Source organism: Acinonyx jubatus, chromosome A1 (genome assembly GCF_027475565.1).
Source record: "Acinonyx jubatus isolate Ajub_Pintada_27869175 chromosome A1, VMU_Ajub_asm_v1.0, whole genome shotgun sequence".
Classification (NCBI taxonomy): domain Eukaryota; kingdom Metazoa; phylum Chordata; class Mammalia; order Carnivora; family Felidae; genus Acinonyx; species Acinonyx jubatus.
In genome coordinates this window covers 172,124,440-172,141,156 of record NC_069380.1, presented here as the reverse complement: position 1 = coordinate 172,141,156, position 16,717 = coordinate 172,124,440, and the positions used below count along the sequence as shown (strand labels likewise).

At 48.9% G+C, this 16,717-nt stretch overlaps 1 long non-coding RNA gene across 2 annotated transcripts in view; it reads right to left on the bottom strand.

Moving 5' to 3' along the window:
• Window positions 1-255: 255 nt before the first annotated feature.
• Window positions 256-16,717, bottom strand: part of LOC128316404 (uncharacterized) — a 53,827-nt gene continuing 37,365 nt past the window's right edge. For both annotated transcript variants that reach the window (XR_008300257.1, XR_008300258.1), the window contains exon 3: window positions 256-2,499. This is a non-coding gene — a long non-coding RNA (uncharacterized LOC128316404). The remainder of the gene's footprint in view (window positions 2,500-16,717) is intronic.

Below are 16,717 nucleotides of genomic sequence, written 5' to 3'. Positions count from 1 at the left end.
CCCTCCCAACGCCCTGTCTTGGCATTCTTTGGCCCGCTGTTCTCTGAACCCTTAGTCACGCAGGACAGGCCCCCATTTCTTCCCACCCTCTCACACTCCCTTGGCAGGCTCCCATGATTTGTCACCATCACTGTGCCAATGACTCCTAAGTGCCCGCCTCCAGCCCAGCCCACCCTCCTGCTGATTTTCCAAGATGTCTTAAAGACATCTCAACTCCGCCCTGTTCCAACCCAAGGCATTTTCCCCTTGCCACACCCTCCTCTCCTGACCTCACTGTGAACAGGGCATGCTTAGAAATTTTAAGTTGGGATATCTAACAGCTGTCTGATCTCAGACTTGGTCTCCATTCTTGCACTTATTCGTTTAACAAATTTGTACTGGGTGCCTACCATGTGCCAGGCGCTATCTGGGTGGTGGGAACACAAGAACATGACAGAGTCTTTGATGAAGCTGACGACATACAGACAAGTTCATGTATAACAACACAGCAGGGCAAGGCAACGGAGAGTGACCTTGAAGAGGGGACACTGGAGCAGAGACCCAGATGAAGTGAAGGAGCGAGACATGTAGATATCTGGGGAAGAGGATTCCGGGCAGAGAGAACAGAATGTGAAAAGGTCCCGAGGCAGATTCCAAGAACAGTAAGTAGGCCAGAAAGGCTGGAATCAAGTGAGTGAGAGGAGAGGAGTAAGAGAAGGAATTAGAGAAATAGCAAGGACCTGGGTGGTGCAGGGTCTTATCCGTCATGGGGCCCTATTAAAAAGTGGACAAAAGACTTGAATAGACATTTCCCCAAAGAAGACGCACAAATGGCCGACACGCACATGAAAGATGCCCAATCGTTAGTCATCAGAGGGATGCAAGTCAAAACGGCAATGAGATCCCACTTCACCCCTTCTAGAATGGCCAGAATGAAAAAGACGGCCAGCGAGGGTTGACTTGTGAGGATGTGGAAGCTCACAACTCTCATACACAGCTGGAGAAAGTGCAAATTGGCACAGCTTCTTTGGAAAATAGTCCCGCAGCTCCCGAAAAAAATTAAATACAGAATCACCACATGACCCAGTGATTCCGCTCCTAGAAAGGTACTTAGGAGGACTGAAAATGTATGTCCACACAAAAACTTGAGTGGGAATATTTATAGCAATATTATTCACAATAGCCAAGGAGTAGAAACAACCCAAATGTCCATCAACTGGCCAAGGGGTAAGGAAAAGGTGATATATCCATACAATGGTATATGATTTGGCAATAAAAAGAAATGAAGTTCTGATTCATGGGACAACATGGATGAACCGAAAGCGTTATGCTCGTGAAAGAAGCCGGACGTGGAAGACCATATATTGCATGATTTCATCTCTATGAAATGTCCCAAATCGGCCAATCCTTAGAAATTAGTGACGGGAGGGAGTAGGAGAAGGAGGAAGTGGGGAGTGACAGCTCATGAGTACGGGGTTTCTTTGGAAGGTGACGAAAAGGTTCTGGAATTAGATAGCGGTCATGGTTGCACAACCTTGTGCATATACTAAAAATCACTGAATTGTACACTTGGAAATGGTAAATTTTATGGGATGTGAACTATACCTCAATTAAAAAAGCAAACTCTGGGAGGCGCAGGGATTCTGTTTCCTTGGCCTGTCTACACCTCTGCTGCCCCATCCTAGTCTCAGCTGTCACCCCTGAATTGAAGCCATGGCCATCAGACTAGCCTGGCTGTTTCCTCTCCTGCCCCACACAGCGCCCAGAGTGCCCCTTCGGGACTATAAATTTCATTGTGCCCCTCCCGTAGGTAAAGCCCCCCCAGGAACCTCCCATGGCACTTGGAATCAAATCCGATCTTCCTGCAGCCTATAGGACCCTGTGTGACTAGCCCCTGCCTGCCTTGATCTCGCCCTCATTCCACTTGTCCCTCATCGTTGTTGCCCAGACATACCGGCCCTCTCCCTGTTCCCCAAACACCCAGGCGTGTTCCCTCAATGGGGACTTTTTGCTTGCTGTTCTCTCTGCCAAGATGGCTGTTTCCCTTGTGTGGGCAGCCCCTCCTCATTCAGGCCTCTGCTCCCAACTCACCTCCTCAGGGAGGCCACGCTGACCAGCCTGTCCGAAGCGGTCTTCTCTGCCCTGTGTCCCTCCTTCAGGCCGCTTCCACAGCCTGCCCTCACCTGGTTCACTTGCGTGATTACCTGCTGCACAATCTCTCTCCACCTCTAGGATGTGAGCTCCCTGAGAGCAGGGATCCGGCCCAGTGTTTGGCCCATAGTAGGACCTCAACCGTATGTGTCACGTGAACAAATGAATCCCCGTGCATCCGCTGCTTACCGGGGGGTGCTCCCTTGGGGTCAAGTTGCCCGACTCTTCCGAGCCTCTACTTTCTAGTCTGGAGAATCCTCGACCTGGGTGGTGGTTACACCATGCTCATTTTAAGACAATTCATGAAGCCGCACATTTGTATGGAAGTCTCTCTGGTGAGGGTACCTCCCAGGGCCCTCGGAGACCCGGCTGGAGGAGACAGCAGAGGAGGGAAATGGTCACATGAGCCCTGAGAACATTGCCCCGGGGGACTCTACCCTGTGCGGGGTTGGGGGGGGGGGCGGGGATGGAGAAAGGTTCAGTCTTGGGACCACATCTTAGTCAAGGGAGGAGCCCCGGGGTTAAAGCCAAAAATCTGAGCCAGAACTGGAAAGGTAAATGCTACCTGCAGGCCAGTCTGCTCCTACGGGAGCCTCTTCAGGTTATTTTAACACTGAGCTGGGGGTGGCAGGTTTTTGAAGGACTGTTTCCCTGGTTACGTAGACCCACCCTTCCTAGCCCGAAGGGTGACTCACCACAAATGCTAAACGCATGAGCGCACATGTGTATTTCTGCATGCACACCAGAGGACGGGCCAAGCATTTGAAATGGGGGCCCGACAGATATCTGCAAGATCACACAGTGTTCAAACGATTTTGAGAGACGCATTGGCGACCAAGAACTGGAAACGTGTCCCCCACCTCTTGTCCCTGTATTTCTACATCCAAGATGGTCTCCTCGTGGTACCACCAGATACATGAAATCAGTTTCTGCAGAAAATGGTTCATCCCTGTGTTATCAGCTCCGATAAGAATTTGGAAACCACTTGGCGTTCGAAAATAGAAAATGATTAAGTGAACCACTTCCAGACACATGAGGAAATATATTACGGTCATTAAAATTCTATTCGGGGAGAGCTGGTAATAACCGGGAAGGAAACAGGATACAAAATTGAAATTATGGATGATTACAACTGTGAAAACAGCAAAACCTTCTCCACAGAAAAATACCATACAAAGAAATCCAATTCAATAGTAAATAGTTATCTTCAGGGGGTGGGAAGGAAATAGGAGGATCTTTGTCTTATAATTTTCTAGAAGGAATTTTCCTAAATTATCAAAACAATTTGATTATTTTAAAAAAATATAGAAAAGTAGGTGAATACAAATACACATAAGAAGGCAAAAATTGTGAAGTTTGGTGTCGCGGGACAGGAGAGTGAGAAGGGAAACCGAGGCACAGAGTGGGCAAGGAAAGGGAGCTATGGGATGAGTCCTTTTTCATGGTTTATGCATCGCAACATCAGGCAGCCTGTGGGCGTCAAAACCAGGGTTTATGTGCAATCGGGTCAACTTCAAGTTTGTGCTCTCACCCACTGATCACCTGCCCCAATCACCACCCTCTTCATTGCCGTCCACTTCCTGAATTCAAAGACACCTTTTTTTTGGTCACATTTTAACATTTCTGAAATCAGGGTATTTCAAACAATTGATAGAGCAGCTTTTTTCTTTCTCTCTCCAAAAGCTTATCAAATCAATGATTCATCCATAATCAATGCTGTCACATAATCAAAGAAATGTTGTCATTGCTGCTTTTTACCGAGTAGTTAATATGTGCCAGGGACCGTACGTATTTCATCGGCTTCTTACAGCAGCTCTTGGACAGAAACATTTCATCTTTAGAGATGAAGGATGAGGGTCAGAGGAGTGAATAACATGCTCGAGGCCATCCAGGAAGCAAGTGGCTGAGCCAGCCTTTGACCTGCTAAGCATCATGGAATCTAGTTTGTCTCTTCCAAAACATTCAGCCTGTGCCACTCCACAGTTTGGCTCTGGCTCTCTGTAGATAACGAATAAATCCTTCTCTCTCTCTCTCTCTGTCTGTCTCTGTCTCTCTCTGTCTCTCTCTCTCAGGGGAAAGGCAGAAGGAGAGGGAGAGAGAGAATCTTAAGCAGATTCAAAGCCCAGCACAGAGCCCAATGCAGGGCTTGATCTCACAACTGTGAGATCATGACCATGAGATCGTGACCTGAGCTGAAATCAAGAGGCAGGTGTTCAGGGGCACCTGGGTGGTTCAGTCAGTTGAGCGTCCAACTTCAGCTCGGGTCATGATCTCGTGGTTTGAGAGTTCGAGCCCCACCTTGGGCTCGCTGCTGTCAGCCTGTCAGTACAGAGCCCACTTGGGATCCTGTCTCCCCTCTCTGCCCCTCCCCCACTTGCACTGTCTCAAAAATAAATAGACATTACAAAAAGAGATGCTTAAGTGACTGAGCCACCCAGGTGCCCCTTTGAATAAATCATTCTAAACTAACTTATCAAATCTCTTTCTGGGGGACCACTCATCCTGCATGAGCAGTCTTTGCTTCCAATAGAGTTGATTCTACCCCTTGCATAGACATGTGACTTAAGCCTGGCCAATCTGAACATCATACTCCCTTAGTCACGGTAATTGAGTCAGAGATGGGTACCTGGCCCCAATCAGAGCCAATGAGATGTCCTTACATGCGTTCTGCGAATTTCAGAAATACACTGTGGCTCTTTTCAGCTAGAGAGGAATTAGAAGGAAGGTGGAAGGGCTGGAACTGCTGCAGCCATCTTGTGACATGAGACCTTGTAATAGACTCAACACTGATGTAGCCAAATCAAGAGAAGGGGAGAGAAAGAAACTGGGTCTTCTTGGATCCATCCAGGCCAAATAGTAATCATCCCCCAGCTATGCTGGTTTAGGTAAGTTATTCTTTCCTGAAAACTCTCCGACAAGCCTCAGTGTCTGATAATAATGTTCAAACTTTACCATTTGGCATCCAAGGCCCCCACTCCTGGCTTCAATCTGCAATTTCCACTTCCAGGCTCTGCACATCTTCCTATAATCCAATGTTCCAGCTGCTTTATATCACTCACCCTTCAGCAACAAACCAACACCTTTTCTTCTTAGCTTTTGTATACGCTGTACCTTCTGCCTCCAATGGCATTCCTCTCCCCTACCCCACCCCTAATACCCCACCCAACTTCCTAATAGTCTTGGATGTCCAAAGACCGTGAGCTCCCATCACTGTGAGTATCACAGGCAGGATGAAAGGCCCTCAGAGGGAAGTTACAGAAAGAATTCAAGGCACCAAATATTGGTTCAGCTCAGCACCTATCTGGTCCAGAGGAGCAATAACCGCTTGTGTCAGAAATCACCCTGGGGTAATTATTAAAATATAGATTCACAGATGGAAACTTCAGCTCAGACCTGTAGAATCAGAATCTCTGGGCACGGACCCCAGGACTCTGCCCCTTTATTAAAATCTCCAGGTGGTTCTAATGTTTGCTACCATCTGAAAACTTCTGGCCTAGAAAAATGTTAAGTCCCTTTTCACCCTGCAATCTTACAAAGTCTGGACGTTTATCAAAGTCTCAACTTCCCCTCCCACCACTTCCCCTCTTATGGAAATTCTGGACTTTCATATTTTTTCCCGATGGACCTTGATCCTTGGAACTCATTTCTGTTGTGCTGCTCTGCATGAGAAGGGAGACTTCATTGTAAAGATTTTATCAGCGGGAACTGCCCTGCCTCATCTAGCCCCTGCAACTATGTGTCTGCATGCCTGCACTCCCGGGACCACAAACAGCTGTGTTCGGTGCCTCTCCAAAAAAGAATGTCAATCTAACACACGTCAACCCTCCACACTTTTCCCTATCGAGCTTCCTCTGTCACAAATGCCATTTGCTTCTGTGTTCTCTTAACACACATTCGTTGACCGTCTACTGTGTGCCAGCTATCTGCTGGGTGCTTGAGATACTGAGATTAAAAACAGACTCAGTTCTGGGGCGCCTGGGTGGCTCAGTCGGTGAAGCGTCTGACTTCGGCCCAGGTCACGATCTCGCGGTCCGTGAGTTCGAGCCCCGCGTCGGGCTCTGGGCTGACAGCTCAGAGCCTGGAGCCTGCTTCAGGTTCTGTCTCCCTCTCTCCCTGCCCCTCCCACACTCATGCTCTGTCTCTCTCAAAAATAAACGTTAAAAATAATTAAAAACAAAACCAAAAACAGACCCAGCCCCTGTTCTGGAGGAGCTCTGTCTACTAGGAGAGATGGTTGCATTAAAAAAAATCTGACAAATGTAAAACACCAAGAATGTGTGCTCTTGATTCATTGGCTCATTCGCTCACTCGTTTGCTCACACAATGGGAATATTTGAGCACACAATGTGCAGGGTGATGGGGATACAGCAGTGGACAAGCGGACAAGACCTTGCTCTGCTAGAGCCCCCATTGTGGTGGGGAAGACAGACACCAAGCAAGTGCACGAATGACCCCACCATATCTGACAGTGTTACGCGCCATGAAAAAAATGAAACTAGATAATGAGAGGTGCTTGGTGTGGGGGACGGAAGTGCCTGGTGTGATAAAGATGGGCTTTACTAAGGAGATGACCTCAGAGCTGAGGCTGAGGCAGAACGCTGAGAAGGAGGCACCAGGTACCAACTGGGAGAACACCCTAGGCAGGGGCACCACCAGCACAAGGCCCCTGAGGTGCTCCATGGGTTCCAGGGACAGGAAGGCCAGTCAGCCGAGGGGTGGGCCCGAGGAAAGAAGGCTGGGAAGTAAAGACAGAGAGGTGGAAAGGGGCCAAATCGAGCAGGAATTGCCAGTTCCCAGAAATCTGAATCACATCTCAAGAGCAGTGGGGTACCACGGAAGGGTTTTAAGCTGATCTATATGGTTGTGGAGTCTGAGATCGGATTTAAGAAGCTGTTAGAGGATGCCTGGATCTAGGCTGGTGGGGTCAATGTAGAAAGAAAATGGGTTCAAAGTGGAAGTGGGGGGCAGAGCCAATAGGACTGGCACATGGGTAGGATAGGGCAGGTAGAGAGCCAAGGAGACAGATAATGACTAGCTTGAGTTGGGGGGGTGGATGGTGCTGCCGTTTACTGGGACGGAAGAGGAAACCACTGTTGAGGGGGGCAGGGAAGTGGGAATCGAGGTACACGTTTTGGATGCGCATGAGGAATCTGGATGGCTGTGATAGTGAGGCAGTTGGATACACAAGTTCCAAACTCAATGGAGAACTGAGAAATGGGGATATAAATGGCTGGTTGTGGCCACAAGGCCCTCATAGAGGCATGGCCGTGGGATCATGCTCTTGCCAAAGAGGAAGAATCAATTTCTTCCACTGGGGGAGTGGAGGGAAAGGCCCTCCACATCTCTGTGGAGACTTTTGATCATAAGTGACAGAAACCAGCCCTGGCTACAGAGCAGCTCACAGACTGAGAGTTGAGAAGGAAAGAACCCAGGCAGGGCCTGAATCTCGGCAGCAGAAATTCAAGACCGTCTTGGGACGTCTTGGCTCCAGCTGCCTTCCGTCCTTATAAGACGCCACGGCAAGTGGAGAGTCCCAGGAGCAAAGTCTGAAGGACCCGCATCTCGATCATGGGGTGTGGTTGGGAGCACACCTGTTTCCCCCAGGACCTCTGGCATGCGGGAAGGGGGAGGGGAGCTCTCAAAAAAAAAAAAACAAAACAAAAACCCTGGGTACTGCTATCAAAGAAGGGAGGAGGGAACCTGGGCAGACAAGAGCAACAGACACCTGCTGTACCTGGCCTGCCTGGAATCTCCAAGCACATCTTTTACCACCCAGTTCAAAGGTCAGATTCTCTCTGAAGATTTCTTTGACCTTCACAAATGAATGTATACACTCTTCCTCTCTGCTCCCACTCTGTAAATTGAAAACATCGTGGGCCTGTTCCTATCCACCCCTGCGATAGACTGTGATCGCACCCAGGTCAGAAATGCACTCCTATTCTCTGGTGAAACCCCAGCAGCTCACACACGGCCTGGCACATAATTGGAATTCAGTACGAAATTTGCTGCTTTGAACGTGGTCCCATCTGTTGAAGAGAATCTGGATCACGACCCTGAAACTTTTTAAATGTATCATTCCGTATTCATTTTAAAGTCCAGGATGAGTTGAGTGACAAATTACAGAGATCTATCCCCAATGTCTTTCAAGTCACACAGCAAATCAGTTCAGCAAATTACATGTAATCAACGAGGAAATCAATAAGTACTACAAGTGCATTAAAGAGTTTAGCAGATTCATTATGTATTTAGCACATTCAGTCCAATTTGCAAGAAGTTCAGAGAAAAACAGGCTTTGGCATGTAAACACTGCCTCTGATTGCCTCTTTGGAGAGCCCCGCTGCTCAGCCTTTGGAGGTTAGGGCAGATCAGGAGCCTGGGTGCCTCCCCACCCCCTCTAGCCCAGGACAGTCCTGTGACTCAGGAGTCTCGCCTCCAAAGGCAGTGACCAGGATCTCACAGCCCTTTCAGCTTGGAAATTCAATGGGAGATAAGAGAAGGGAGGGGAAGAGGGGGCCAGGGAGAAATGTAGAAAGTATTAAACCCCTTGGGATTTTGGCCTTTCCTTCAATATCTCGGCAGTCTCGTGCCTCTGAAAGGTGGTCATTTACTAATTTATTTAATGAACCTTGTCTGAATATTTGCTCTGTGCCAGGTCACCGGCCAACCTTAATCAGGCCTGGATTTGTCTTCAAGCGACTCACAGTCTGGTGGGGGCGACAGATGACAACAGCAGCCCAGGTGGAGGCCCTTACCCTCTCTGCCCAAGGAGGCGGAGAAGGGGACATTTGATCAGGGTGCTGAGGACTGATGAAAGTGTGTGAGGGTGGCATTTCACAGGAGACACGCGCTCTCAAGGGTACAGAGGCAAAACAATGCATTTGGGGAATGACAAGCAGGTTGAGGTCACCAAAGCATTAAGTACAGGGGAGGACGGCATGGTCAATGCCTCTTGCATGCAAGCTCCAGTCCTCCTGGCTCAACTCCCTCTCGTGACAAATTCAGCCATGGTACCGGGGAAAGGGAGGGATTTGTCCAGGATCACCAGACACTGATAGAGGCTGAATGTGGCCTCTGGCCAACCTCTCCAAGTCCTTTGGGAATTCCCATCTACCACAGGGTGCCTCCATTACCTCTGGCCACAAATCTTCCCATGCTCCAATTTCTGAATTGAGCTGAGAACTGGCATCAATTTGGGAAATCATAGCACACACAGCCCTCATAATTTCCTCCTGTTGATTAGGAAAAACTAACATCAGGAAAAGAATAATGCACAATGGCAAGGACGTAAGGTGGGCACCTGCAGTAGCTTTTGCTCCGTGGCAGACATTGCTAATCAATCCCTGCATCCTTTCCCACTCGATTCTTAACCGAGTGCTCCAGGCAGCAGGTTAGAAAATCGTCATCACTCAGGTGAAAGCCGCAGGCCTCTTCCCCCACAAGCATTTAACTACCGGCCGTTACCATGGGTCAAGCTGTCAGGAGTGAAATAATAAAGGGAAAAAGAGCAAATAACCAGCACAACTTATAAGAAGCCAAAGGAGATACAAAAGAGTGACCAAACTGATTTGGTAGCATGATACATCACCTAGCAGCAAACAGGCCTCAGGGTTGGTAGCTGCTGGTTATATTAGGCCCTCTGCCACACCTTCAGCAAGAGAACACCAACTTAACTGTAGCAAAAAAAAAAAAAAAAAAAAAAAAAAAGGAAACGCACTGGCAAATTAATCCTGGAGGGGACCGACTTTGCGGTTGTACTGGTCCCAGAGGCTTCCAGGATGTCATTTGACATTTTCATGGCTTCTCTTCTCTCAAGCTTGCTTCTCCCCACAATGCCTCTCTTCCCGGGCAGGACTAGCCTTTGTGGGGACAAGCTGGCCACCAGCCTATATCCCCTCAGCTCCCAGCCAAGGAAGAGAATGTCCTTCCCCGTGGTTTCAACCAGAGTCCTGGTCCTGGCCCCGTTGGCTTCATCTCACTCGTGTGCTCCAGGACGGGGGTGTTGCCCACCCACCCATGCCATGAGCCTGCGCATGTGGAGGGCTCCCCCCGCCCCCAGAAAGGGAAGTCAAGATAGCAGGGCGGGAAATAGATAACATTGAAACTGATAGCATTTAGATAACATAAAAATAGCTCTCCATGACAGTAATGACTGGCTGCTTTATGAGGGAGGAGGCAGAGCCTCGGAGCAGAGTGAAGAGTAGAGCCTAGCGTGACTTGTTCTCTTCCTCCCCACACTACCCCCCAACCTAAATAGAATAGAAATCAAGAGATGAACCCCCCTCTCTGCAGCCCAGAGTTCGCTTTGTGGGCAGGAGTTACCCCAGTTTGCCTCGAACTGCTTTTCAGGGCAGAGCCCTGCAGGGGCCAGCAGCCTCCTGGTTAAAGAGCTTCTACAGATTCCGGGCCTTTCCTGGACAGCCAAGGGGAACAGATCCCTGGCCCATGCTCCTAACTGCAGGGCTACGGAGACCTTGGCCCCTTCCTAAAGAGTTCTGGAACATGCCCTTAGTAGTCAACAGTTTAAACAGACTCCCCAGGTGATACTGATGCAGGAGGCCTCTGTGCCCCATTTTGAGAAACTCTGGTAAAATGGGGTTTGGAGTCCAATAAATGCAACATTCAGTAGCTGCTCAGGGAGGGGCAGCTCAAGGTTCTGACAGCTGCCCCTATCTTGCAAGAGTCACCAAGTGCCAATGCAGATTAATTATCATCTGTATGTGGTTTATACATACAATGGAATGCTACCGGGCAATGAGAAAGAATGAAATCATGCTGTTTGCAGCAACGTGGATGGCACTGGAGGGTGTTATGATAAGTGAAATAAGTCAGTCAGAGAAAGACAGGTACCATATGTTTTCACTCCTATGTGGATCTTGAGAAACTTAACAGTGGACCATGGTGGGGGGGGGGAGTCACAAACAGAGAGGGAGGGAGGCAAACCATAAGAGACTCGAATACAGAAAACAAACTGAGGGTTGATGGGGGGTGGGGAAGAGGGGAAAGTGGGTCATGGGCATTGAGGAGAGCACTTGTTGGGATGAACACTGTCTGTTGTATAGAAGCCAATTTGACAATAAATTATATTAAAAAATAATAATTATCATCTGTATTAGACAGGTTTGGGGGTACATGCCTGTACAATGCCTCAATCTGGAGAACTACCCCATGGCCCCCTAACCACTCCACCAGCGGTCAGCACCGACTGGGCCAGGAGTGGATAGTATTCCAAGGACAGCTCTTCTGTAAGCAGGTTATCCGGGCTCATTAGTTCCTCCCTTGAAAAGGTTACAGTTCAAAGTCACAAGCCCTGAACACAGCCTGAAGAGGTGGGGCAAACTGGAGAGCAAGGTTCTATCTACGGGGGAAATCTTTCAAAGGTTCCCATGTGGCATGTGAGCCCAGGGTTTTCAGACCTTCTGATTATTTAAGAGAATCCAGACATCTGGACTTTTGTTTTAACGTCAAATCTTGTAACATTTAAATTGCTGATCATGTTTTTAAAAATTCACAATTGTCAAGGCCAACCAAAATATATCTGCAGGCTGGATTCCAACCATAGTCTGAGCACCTAATTTTGCTATAATCGGCTTTATTTCCCAGCCTCCTTTGCGTTTAGGTATGGCTATGTGACTGAGTTCTGGCTAATCGAAGTACTGTGTGGTCAACGGGAACGTTGTATGGGACTACCTGGGAGTTTTCTTAAAAAAGGAGGAAATCTTTCTTCCCTTCCTCCCTCCTGATGCTATCACGGATAGCTAGAGCATCAGCAATCATATTAGACACTGAGGTGACTGAGGTTGGAAGCATGCTAAAGGTACAGAGTAGGAAAATAGAAGGAGTCTGAGTCCTTTATGACATTGAAAAGCCGTCATACTAGCCCAAAGCTCTTAACCTCTATACTTCTTTTATAGGAGACAAAGAAACTTCTGCTTAATTTTGTTACATGCAGCCAAACTTAACCTCCCACCCACTTGCTAGTTTAGACCAGACCTAGCCACTCTGCCTACCCTTTGGGTTCGTAAGAGGACCCTGGATATTTGTAGCAAAACTTTCTTTAACTGGACTAGTTTGGATGGGATTTTATCCCTTGCAAACCAAACATAGTCTATTTCTTTTCTCTCCAGCCCCGCCCTCATTTTTTTTTTACTTATCACAAACTACACTCGCCATCACTTTCAAATTAAATTGTTCAAGGATCTTTTTTTTTTTTTAAGTAACATCATGACTGTTACACAAATACGAAATGAGCACGTGTCAAAGATATGATTTAGCTCATTAATAATGAGGGAAGAAGGAAAATCATACAGCAGATCCAAGAAGAATTCAAGGGCTCGGTCCTTGGGCAGCTTCTTCGCCATCGACACACCCTGGACCACGGAGCTCTCAGCTGGACTCACGGCTTCAAACATCATCTGTGTCTTTCAACTCTCAAGTTCACATCTTCAGAGCACTGTCCTGAACTCCAGCCTAGTGTCTCTAAGCCCTACTCAATGTCCCTGCTTGGTCATCTACTAGGCACACTCAGTTGGCCTGCACCTAACTCAGATCTTCCCTCAAAGCTCTGTTCTACCCACAGCCTTCCAGTCTCCCTGTGGCCCCCTTCCATCAGCTCTGCCAGGACCTTGGAGTCAATCCCTGCCTTCCCATGCCTGTCACATTCCACATCCTATCCACAGACAATCCTATTGCCTCCACGGAACGTATCCAAGAGCCCAGGACTTCTCACCCTCGTGTCAGGCCACCATCTTCTCTGACTCGGTCTACAGCCACTTGTCAGAGGCCCCCCAGCTACCACTGCCCTTGTTCCTGCACAGCCTTTCCCAACACGGCACCCATGGGGAGCCTTTCCAAGCATAAGTCTGATCCGTGGCCTTTTTCTGCTTAAAAGCTCCCAGTGGTTCCCACCACACTCCTGGAAAAGCCTTCATTCAGAGTCAGGACCTCAAGGTCCAGCCCGCTGCCCTTTCTGTGCTCCTCTCTGCCACACCCCCCTTGCCCACTAGGCTCCAGCCTCCTGACTGCCTGGCCATTGCTCAACAAGCCAGGGGTGCCCCCTCTGAGGGCCTCTGCTCTAGACCTGTGTCTGCTGTGAGGGACGCCCTTCCTCGATATCTCCTGGCTTAATGCTTCACCTTCAAGTCCTTGCTGAAAGGTCTCTTTTCCTGATCACCTGTTTAAGGGAGGAAACCACATAGACATGCCTGCCCACCACCTTCCTGATTCTCCAACCCTGCTATTTCTGTCCCCCCCACCCCGCCCATGGCTTTATCATCTGCTAAAATTCTCTATAAAGTCCTCATTTATTGTGGGTTTGGTTTTTGTTGTTGTTGTTGTTGTTTTTGGTTTGCGGTCTGTATTCCCCAAGCAGAATATCAGTGCCACAGGGGCAGGGACCTTTATCTGTTTTGTCCATAGATCTATCCCAAATGCCTATAACAGAGCCTGGCACACAGTAGTTGCTCAAAAGAGAGTCATCTTTGAATTGTCCTGTGCCGGCCAGGGGGCAGGCCACCTTTCACAGCTACTGCATATAGTCTCAACACTCCTGTGAGTACTTGCTCAAGCAGGAAGGAGAGGCGCCGTGAGGAGGAGGGACTCGCCCGCGGACACGGAGTGAGTGCAGTGCGGAAGCTGACCCGAATGTGGCTGAAGTCCAGGGCACAGAGGCCGCCACCCTGCAAACAGGGCCCGATCCCAAGTCCCCAGGGCCCGGGATGCCCAGCTGATAAGGCTGACCCTGGCCTAGGCCGGTGGTTCCTACCCTCCGGCGAGCATCAGGGTCAACCCAGAGGCTTGTTGAACACAGATTTCTGGGTACCACCCCCGAACGTCTGAGTCAGTGGATCTGGGGTGGGGCCAAGAATCTGCTCTTCTGACAAGTTCCCAGATGCTGCTGCGACAGCTGGTTGGGCACCTCACTCAGAGAGGGAGCGGGGAACCGCTGAGGGCGTTCAGCAGGAGAGGCAGCGTCCTATTTTCTTTTTTAAAGTATATTTATTTATTTTGAGAGAGCGCGAGCAAGCATGAGTGGAGGAGGGGCAGAGAGCCAATCCCCAAGCAGGCTCCCCGCTGTCAGTACAGAGCCTGACCTGGGGCTGGAGCTCACGTGAACCGTGAGATCAGGACCTGAGCCAGAGCGGAGAGTTGGAAGCTTCACTGTGAGCCACCCTGGTGCCCAGCAGAGTCCTATTTTCTTTGGAAAGGGCCACCTGCAGGCCGGATGGCAGATAAGGAACCTTGGCAGGGGCGAGACCAGGCTGCAGTCTGGGGAACAGAGCAGAGGGCAGCCGGCCCAGGAGCAGGTCAGGGACATCTCCACGTCCCCTGGGGCCTCTTCCTGGCCCAGCATCTGTGGCCCTCTCCTCCAGCTGATTAGCACATCTCCCCGGCAGGAGATGCAGCCTCCTGACTCCTCACTCACTTGAAATTTTAATTATCTGCCAGAGCATGATTTCCACAGCCACCCCCACGAGGGGCGGATATGAGGCAAGCCAGATAGCTCCAAAATGTATGATGTCAGCAAAAAAGGGATCACAGTCTCCTTGGCAACGCCTTGGGGCCTTGGAGCTGTTGCGATGAATCCAGAGGCTTCCCTCTCCCCTGGGTAGACGGGCTGCAAACAATAGAGGGGGCTGTGAGGAGGGGCCTGGGACAAACCTCCAGACTCACTTTCCTCAAGGGTCAAACCAGTTACCCAAGAATTACCCAGCAGCGCCAGCTGGGCCCCAGGCCCTGGATGCTGGGGACTGAGATGAGCCTTCCCTGCTGGGAAGGAAGGGCCAGCCTTATACGCCCTCCCAACGTGTGCTGCTCTGGAGAATCATTTCGTAGAGAGATGCTACACTTCAGTCTTTTTAAAGTGAGTGGATCACAAGAAATTATTCACTAAACACTGTGTATCTAACAAGTGTATAATGCTTACTCCCTGTTTTTGGATTAATTCATTAGCTCCTTACAACAATCCTATAAGGCAGGTGCCTTTCTCATAACCCATTTTGCAGATGAAGAAACAGAGGCACAGAGTTGCTGAATAATTTTTCCATGGTCACACAGCAGATGGTAGAGGGAGGATGTGAGCCTGGGCAGCCTGGATCTAGAGTTTTTGTTCTCAACAGCCTCCACGTGACATGGGCAGGACGCTGGTCCCCCAGACACTGACTTCGGGGAAGCACAGAGCAAAGCATCCCTCTGCCTCAGCCAACGCTGCAGGAGGCAGGATGTACGAAGCTGTCTGCATCCTTCCACCGGCTAGGGCGCCAACGGGCCAGAAGTGGGAACTCGGGCCCGGATCTGTCTTCTCGAAAGAAGGAGTGTCCCTATCGCCTATCTTGAATGTCCTTTCTTGACTGGTAAAAGCAGGGACGGAAGCAGGGAGCCTATCACTCTGGAAGGTGGATGGAGTGAAGCAGGAGAGGCCCGAGACAGTGAGGACATAGGTCCCAGGGGACACACCATGGCCACAGTGAGTCTTCAGTCACACAGAGACTGATGCAATGCGGACGCATCCAGACCCAGACCTGTGGCTCCCAATCCGCTTACGTGCATGACCCCTTTTTCATAATAAACATTTCAAAGTGAATCCGAAAAACGGATAACTTCCAAATCCAGTCTGTGCTGTTGCAAAGAATTCTCTATTGGGGTCAAGCCAAATTGGTTTGTTTTTTTAAAAATGTCCTTTACTATCCTGAAAGTTTAGATAATATTACATACATACACACATGCTCTATATGTACGTGTACACCTATACATATATATATATGAAATCTCCCACCTATAGAATAGAAGAAAATAATTCATAATACAATAATGCACATTTCAATATGCAAGCACTCTGACAAGACCATAGTAGAAGACACAGTGAAATAATCCAACAGTCAGACACTGACTCTTATTTATAATATATAAATACGGGGGTGCCTGGGTGGCTCAGTTGGTTGAGCGTCTGACTTCTGCTCAGGTCATGATCTCGCAGTCTTTGAGTTCAAGCCCCGCGTCTGTGCTGACAGCTAAGAGCCTAGAGCCTGCTTCGGATTCTGTGTCTCCCTCTCTCTGCCCCTCCCCAGCTCACGCTGTCTCTCTCTCCCAAAAAATAAAAATAAAAATAAACAGTAAAAAAAATAAAGAGGAACAAGATGCTCAGATGACTGATAGCAGGCATAAAAAATGCAGGGAAACGAGGCAGAGGCAAAGTGAACCTTCCACTAAAAACCAGTGTTATGGGGTGCTTGGTGGCCCAGTTCATTAAGCAGCCAGCTTCTGTTCAGGTCATGATCTCACAGTTCACGAGTTCGAGCCCTCTGTCGGGCTCTGTGCTGACAGCTCAGAGCCTGGAACCTACTTTGGATTCTGTGTCTCCCTCTCTTTCTGCCCCTCCCTTGCTCACACTCTCTCTCTCTCTAAAAAATAAATAAACATGAAAAAAATTATTTTGAAAAACGGTGTTAGAATTAGTATAAACAGACCAGACATATTTATATGTGATAAGAGGAAAGGCAGTAACTTTAATTGAAGTTTGGTGAACATGCCAAGACAAATGTAGAAAATAAGGAGTGTAACAGTCTCACCAAGAAGCTGGGCCTCCTTTGTA